Source organism: Protopterus annectens, chromosome 2.part2, assembly GCF_019279795.1.
Source record: "Protopterus annectens isolate FY-2018-M chromosome 2.part2, PAN1.0, whole genome shotgun sequence".
NCBI classification, from domain to species: domain Eukaryota; kingdom Metazoa; phylum Chordata; order Ceratodontiformes; family Protopteridae; genus Protopterus; species Protopterus annectens.
The window spans coordinates 681,325,836-681,333,226 of record NC_056730.1 but is presented as its reverse complement, the minus strand read 5'-3'; the positions used below and the strand labels follow the sequence as shown (position 1 = coordinate 681,333,226).

At 56.7% G+C, this 7,391-nt stretch overlaps 2 non-coding genes across 2 annotated transcripts in view; both read right to left on the bottom strand.

Annotated features, from left to right (window-relative positions):
- The window catches only part of LOC122796111, a 3,743-nt gene extending 3,029 nt beyond the window's left edge, over positions 1 to 714 (bottom strand). The window contains exon 1 of the ribosomal RNA XR_006363943.1: positions 1 to 714. This exon is cut by the window's left edge and continues 3,029 nt beyond it. This is a non-coding gene — a ribosomal RNA (28S ribosomal RNA).
- Positions 715 to 1,094: 380 nt separating this feature from the next.
- On the bottom strand, positions 1,095 to 1,248 carry LOC122796126. Its single transcript, XR_006363952.1, has one exon. It is a non-coding gene; the product is annotated as a 5.8S ribosomal RNA (ribosomal RNA).
- Between the last annotated feature and the right edge of the window lie 6,143 nt (positions 1,249 to 7,391).

The window sequence follows — 7,391 nt, the reverse complement described above, 5'->3', positions numbered from 1 at the left end:
AGGGTGCAGCGGCAGTTGTCTCCCATGACCCTGGGGCATGGTGAGGGCTAATGCTGCAGGCTGTAACACTCCCCTCCATGGAGGGGAACTACCTTCCATACAGCCTTCTCAGCCGACCCAGAGCCGGTCACGGTGCACCACTGCTGTGGAAGTGCACCCGATGGCAGCTGGCATGCCCAGGGACGGTGACCCACCCCCCCGGAGGGGGATCCACCTCATCCAGGCGGCAGGAGCAGCCTCTGAGTTGAATCCTCTGGGTGGACCGCGCGGACCCCACCCATTTACCTCTGAATGGTTTCATGCCCTCTTGAACTCTCTATTCAAATTTCTTTTCAACTTTCCCTTATGGTACTTGTCCACTATCGGTCTCGTGCCTGTGTTTAGCCTTAGATGGAGTTAACAACCTGCTTTGGGCTGAATTCACAAATAACCCGACTCTGGGAAGACCTGATCCGATGAGCTGGGGGTTACCACTGGCCTCACACCGTCCGCAGGCTGAGTGTCGATCACAAGGACTTGGGCCCCCTGGGCAGCGCTAGGGAGACAGACTTCCACACATATGCCACATTACACTGCACCCATCACCCAGGTGGGGATTCGGTGCTGGGCTCTTCCTCTTCACTTGCCGTTACTGAGGCAATCCTGTTTAGTTTCTTTTCCTCCGCTTAATAATATGCTTAAATTTGGCAGATCGCCATGTCTGATCTGAGGTTGCATTCCGAGTGTGATCGTTGGGGGGTGGGATGGCAGGGGCCTCAGGGGCAGACAGACTACCCATCCTCCCCTGGCCCGCACACACCCGCTCCCCCATGCTGCCGGACTTCTGGCAGTGGAGGAGGACAGCCGACGTGGCCCCGGCACATGGGAACCTGGCAGGCATTGGGCTCTGCCCCAGGAAGGCAGCCTGGTGGTGGTACCACCGACAGCCTCCGGGAGAGCGGGACAGATGTGCCCCTGCTCCCTCCCATACTCAGACTGGCTTCCCAGCTTGGGGTAGTAGGGGACTCCTCTCCTCAGTCCATGTCTCTCCCTTGACTCCATGGCCGTGCCTTTGACTGGGGCCAGACACCCCCTGGGGATGATGGAAGGCACAATGACCCTCAGACTGGTGTAGCCCCAGGAGTAACCCAGGGCCGCAAAGTGCGTTTGAAGTGTCGATGATCAATGTGTTCTGCAATTCACATTAGTTCTTGCAGCTAGCTGGGTTCTTCATCGACACATGAGCTGAGTGATCTACCGCTCAAAATCATACAGTTCTCATTCACCAGGGGCATCACTGACCATGTGGCATTGCCCCTCGAGATGAGTACGTGAGGTTTCACGGGAGTCATCGCTGGCACCCAGACCGGGGTTACTGGCCCCGTACCATGGGATGGCAGGGAGTCCCACAGCTGCCAGCACGTGGCTGCACCGCCGACCTTCTGTGTGTTTGAACCGACGCCCCGAGTGGAGCAGGGCATCCTCCACAGGTACCCATGACCAAAAGTGAGAGAAGAGGACTCCAGTGTGCTACCCCAGGGGTGGCTTCACATGGCCAGGGGTATGCCACCGCCCACCAGGAAAGTACCCTCTCCCTCCCCCTACCACACAGGGAGCCAGCCACCTCCATGGTGTGCAGCGGACCGCACCTCTGGGCCAAGTTCACCCTCCACCACCATTCCCTCAGGGTAGCAGAGGAGCTCCCGCACCTCCCACTGCATGGATGGGACACCCTTCCTCCTGCCGCCGGGAGGCGAGGGGGGACAGACACCACCCCTCCTCTCACTCCCTCCCTTCTCCCTCCCTCCCTCCCCTGGGAGCCATGGGCTCAGTCCTGCTGGCCTCCACCAGGCCGCACAGAGAGATAGGAGCCAGAGAGAGACAGAGAGAGAGATGTAGAGGTTTGGGGCAGCGGAGCAAAGAGAGGCCCTAGTACCCGAGGATAGCACCATCCCAGGACCCTCAGTGTTAATGATCCTTCCACAGGTTCCTCTACGGAAACCTTGTTAGGACTTTAACTTCCTCTAGATAGTCAAGTTTAATCGTCTTCTTGGCGCACCACTGGGGGCGTGACTGACTCCTGTGGAGCCGATTGGAGGACCTCACTAAACCATCCAATCAGTAGTAGTGACAGGTGGTGTGTACAAAGGGCAGGGACTTAATCTACATGAGCTTATAACCCACACTTACTGGGAATTCCTCATTCGTAGGGAATAATTGCAATTTCCAGTCCCTATTATGAATGGGGTTCAGTGGATTACCTGGACCTGTCGGCCAAGGGTAGACACACGCTGATCCATTCAGTGTAGCACTCGTGCAACCCCGGACATCTAAGGGCATCACAGACTTGTTATTGCTCAAACTCGTGTGGCTGAAAGCCACTTATCCCTCTAAGAAGCTGGAGATGACCGCACTAGGCCGCATAGCTAGTTAGCATGGCAGAGTCTCGTTCGTTATTGGAATATCGGAATTTACCAGACAAATCACTCCACCAGATAAGAACGGCCATGCCCCACCACTCACAGAATCAAGAAAGAGCTCTCAATCTGTCAATCCTTTCTGTGTCTGGGCCTGCTGAGGTTTCCTATGTTGAGTCAAATTAAGCCGGAAGCTCCACTCCTGGTGGTGCCCTTCCATCAATTCCTTTAAGTTTCAGCTTTGCAACCATACTCCCCCCAGAACCCAAAGACTTTGGTTTCATGGAAGTTCCCCGGTGGGTCATGGGAATAACTGCCAGATCTCTAGTTGGCATCATTTTTGGTCTGAACTACGACAGTATCTGATTGTCTTCAAACCTCCGACTTTCATTCTTGATTAATGAAAACATTCTTGGCAAATGCTTTCACTTTCATTCGTCTTGCGCCGGTCCAAGAATTTCACCTCTAGTGGCACAATATGAATGTCCCCGACGTCCCTCTTAATCGTGGCCCCAGTTCCAAAAACCAACAAAATAGAACCGGAGTCCTATTCCATTATTCCTAGCTGAAGTATTCAGGCGACCGGCCTGCTTTGAACACTCAAATTTTTTCAAAGTAAACACTTTGGACCCCTGGGACACTCAGTTAAGAGCATTGAGGGAGTGCAGAGAGGCAGGGGCTGGGACAAGCGGTAGCTCACCTCGCGGTGGACTGCCAGCCCAATGCCAAGATCCAACTATGAGCTTTTTAACTGTAGCAACTTTAATATACACTATTGGTGCTGGAATTACGATGGCTGCTGGCACCAGACTTGCCCTCCAATAGATCCATGTTAAAGGAATTAAAGTGTACTCATTTCCATTACAGGGCCTTGAGAGAGTCCTGTTTTGTTATTTTTCATCACTACCTCCCCGAGTCGGGAGAGGGTAATATGCGCGCCTGCTGCCTTCCTTGGATGTGGTAGCCATTTCTCAGGCTCCCACTCTGGAATTGAACCCTGATTCCCCATTACCCATGGTCACCATGGTATGCACAGATAGTACTATCAAAAGTTGATAGGGCAGACATTCGAATGTCGCGTCGCCGCCATGAGGGCAGGCGATCGGCACTAGATATCTAGAGTCACCAAAGCTGTCAGGCCAACACCCGGATTGATTTTGGTCTGATAAATGCACGCATCCCCGGAGGTCAGCACTCGTTAGCATGAATTAGCTCTAGAATTACCACAGTTATCCAAGTAAGGGTGAAACGATCAAAGGAACCATAACTGATTTAATGAGCCATTTGCAGTTTCACTGTAGCATCTGTGTACAGTGAGACTTGTGTGGATTAATCTTTGAGATAAGCATATGTTACTGGCAGGATCAACCAGATAGGAGCACCTTGGTGGGTGGGTGGAGAGGAGGGAGCAGCCCGGGTGCTGGTCGTGGACAAGCGACCGGGATCCCAGAAGGTCGTGGGCCAGCATGGTGTGCATCAGTGCTCAAAGCCAGAGAAAAGTGGGAGAGAGCCCCCAAGCTACGGCCACACACTGATGCCGGTGACGGTGGCCGTGTCACAGGACTCCTTCACTATGGCCCTGGCTCATCGATCTCGCCTCAGCTTCCACCCTGAGGGGCACGGAACACTCCACACCCACACCTTGCTCCCAGGTCGGAGAAGCTCGACCCACAAGCCATGACCCACAGAGCCATGCTGCAAGGCCCCTCTGCCAGTGGGAGTTGGTCGGCCCGATGGATGGATGGATGGATGGTGGGTAAAGGCACCTCGATCTCACGCAGACACCTGGTGAGACATCACCTGGGGTTTTGACCCAGACTCTGATGGGATGTCCCATTGTACCTTAACTCCTGGAGGCTTCCAAATCATGCCAGATCACTCATGCCCACCGGGCGACCGGGGGAGCGAACCTGCAGGGTGTGGCTGGCTCAGCAGAACTCCCCTCAGCCGCTGAGGGGATGATCCACTCTCACACGGACTTCTGGCCAGGAGGAAGTGGCCCATGAGGCCGCCTCAACCTGGTGCAGACACCTGGCAGGATGTTCTCCCCCAGGGCTGGGACCCGGACTCGCACTCTGATGAGAAACCCCGTCGTTCCTTAACTCCTGGAGGCTGCCAAATTGTGCCAGATCATGTGTGCCTGCCAGGCTATCTGGGGAGCAAGCCTGCAGGGTGCGACCGGCCCCATGAAACTCCCATTGGCCCCTGAGGGGCAGATCCGCTCTCATATAGACTTACAGCCAGGAAGAAGAGGCCTGTGAGGGCACCTCGACCCTGCGCAGACACCTGGTAGGGCATTCTTCCCCAGGGCTGGGACCCATACTCACACTCTGATGAGATGCCCCGTCGTCTCTTAACTCCTGGAGGCTGCCAAATCATGCCGGATCACACGTGCCTACCTGGCGATCGGGGGAGCAAACTTGCAGGGTCCGACCACCCCCAGAACTCCCCTCAGCCACAAAGGGCAGATCTGTTCTCATACGGACTTTCAAGTCCACCTCCTTTCTGATCCAGAGCTATTCTGGGGACTTTGCGATTTTTTGAGAATGCCTTTGAGAACGTGGTGGGGTCGGATGCCTCTACATGGCCAGGAGCTCTCTGGGCCCCGCAGCCCTCCTCACAAAGCTCCCTTAAGGACTTCCATCAGGGCCTACCACGGCGGCCCTCCCATGCGACCCTGCAGAGAGACCTCTTTACCTGGCCACGTCCCAAGGCTTGCCTCGGGGACCCCGCCACCTCCATGTCCCCTGCAGGCTGCCAAACCGGGCTGTGTCCCCATGCCCTCAGAACCTCTCAGGGGGACCTCCTTCAGATCCTGGCCACCCTTGCGGAACTCCCCTCAGCTGCCAAGGGGTGGGTACACTCTCATCGGGACTTCTGAGCCTCCCTCCTTTCCGGTCCAGTGCTATTCTGGGGACTTTGTGACATTTCGGGGATGCTGCTGGGTACCGGATGAGGTCAGATGCATTCTCCCTGCCTGGCAGGAGCTCTCTGGGCCTGCATCCATCTGCCAGATGCTCCCTTGAGGACTTCCATCATGGGGATCTCTGCCTTACCCTGCTCACCCAGGCAGGAGCACTCCAGACCCTGCAGCCCTACACCAGCCATTCCCTTGAGGACTTCCATCATGGGGGCTCTGCCTGACCCCACTCACCAAGGCAGGAGCACTCCTGAACCCGCAGCCTTCCGCCAGACACTCCCTTAAGGATTTCCGTCCCACTGTGGGGGCACGATTCAGACCCTCTCACCCAGAAAGGAGAGCTCTCTGCCTGGCTGCATTCCACCTCTCTCCCCTTCAGGCTTTCCACTGGGACGGACTCCCCCTTGTGGCTTCCACTTCTACCCAGGCGGAAGGGCTCTTTTCTGAAGTTACATATCTCATGGAGGCTGCCAAGCCATGCTGTTTCTCCATGCCCTCAGAGCCTCTCAGTGGGACCTCCCTCCAATCCCGGCTAGCCTAGTGGATCTCCCCTCAGCTGCCGAGGGGCAGGCCCACTCTCATTGGGACTTCCACGTCCCTCTCTTTTCTGGTCCAGAGCACCACAGTCCCCGTCTCCCACATATCCTCTGCAGGCTGCCAAAGCATGCCCTGTCCTTGTGCCCTTGGAGCCTCTCAGGGGGACCTACCTTAGATCTGGATGCCCTTGCGGAACTCCCCCAGCTGACAAGGTGCAGGTATGCTCTCATTGGGACTTCTGAGCCCCCCTTCTTTCTGGTGCAGAGCCATTCTGGGGATTCTGTGACATTTTGGGGATGCTGTCATGTACCGGGTAAGGTTGGACGCCTTCCACCTGCCTGGCAGGAGCTCTCCAGGCTGGCAGCCAAATGCTCCCTTGAGGACTTCCATTGTGGGGGGCTCCGCCTGACCCTGCTTACCCAGGCAGGAGCATTCCTTGCTCCACAGCCTTCCGTCAGACACTCCCTTAAGGACTTCCATCCCACTGGGGGGGCTCAATCTGGACCCCCTCACCCAGGCGGGAGTGCTTCCTGCCCAGCTGCCTTCCACCTGTCTCCCCCTTCCAGACTTCTGCAGGCATGGACTCCCCCTCTGGGCTTCCACTTCTACCTGGGTGGGAGGACTCTTTTCACTGGTTACATATCTCCTGGAGGCTGCCAAGCCATGCCATATCCCCATGCCCTCGGAGCCTCTCAGGGGGACCTCCCTCCGATACTGGCCGGCCCCATGGAACTCCTCTCAGTCACCGGGGCAGGTACACTCCCATTGGGGCTTCCGTGTCCCCTGCTTTCCCATCCAGAGGGGTTCCGGGGACTTTGCAATATTTCAGGATGCCGTCGGGTACCAGGCAAAGACAGATGCCTTCCCCCATCCCAGCAGGAGCTCTTCAGGCCCCGTAGACTCCCACCGGTTGCTCCCTTGAGGAATTCCATCGCTGGTGTTCTGCATGCCCCCTCTCACCCAGCCAGGAGCTCTCCTGGCCCCGCAGCCTTCTGCCAGTGGCTCCCTTAAGGACTTCCACCTGGAGGGGGGATGATCTGGACCCTCTCACACAGGCAGGAGTGCCCCCTCCCTGGTCTCTTTCTGTCTCTCTCCCCCTTCCGGACTTCCATCCCAGAGGGGGCCGCGGTCCAAACCCCCCACACACAGGCGGCAGCTCTCCCAGCCCAGCCATTTTTCCACCTCTCTCTCCCTTAAGGACTTCCATTGGGAGGGACCCCCTCATGGCTTCCACTTCTACCCAGGCGGGAGAGCTCTTATCCCAGTTTACATAATTCCTGGAGGCCGCCAAATCGTAATGTGTGAACCCTGCCCTTGGAGCCTCTCAGGGGAGCTTCCCTCCAATCCTTCACAGCCTTGTGGAACTCTGCTGAGCTGTGAGGCCTCAGCCAGACCCTCATCCAGACTTCTGTGAAGCCGGTTCTCCCCTTTGCCCTCCACCTAGGGCTTTCAAACTCACACAGGATATGGCCCCGGTTCCCGGCATCTCGGCCCATTTTTGCCTCATGCCTCCATCTCTCTCCTCTGTGGCACCAGGC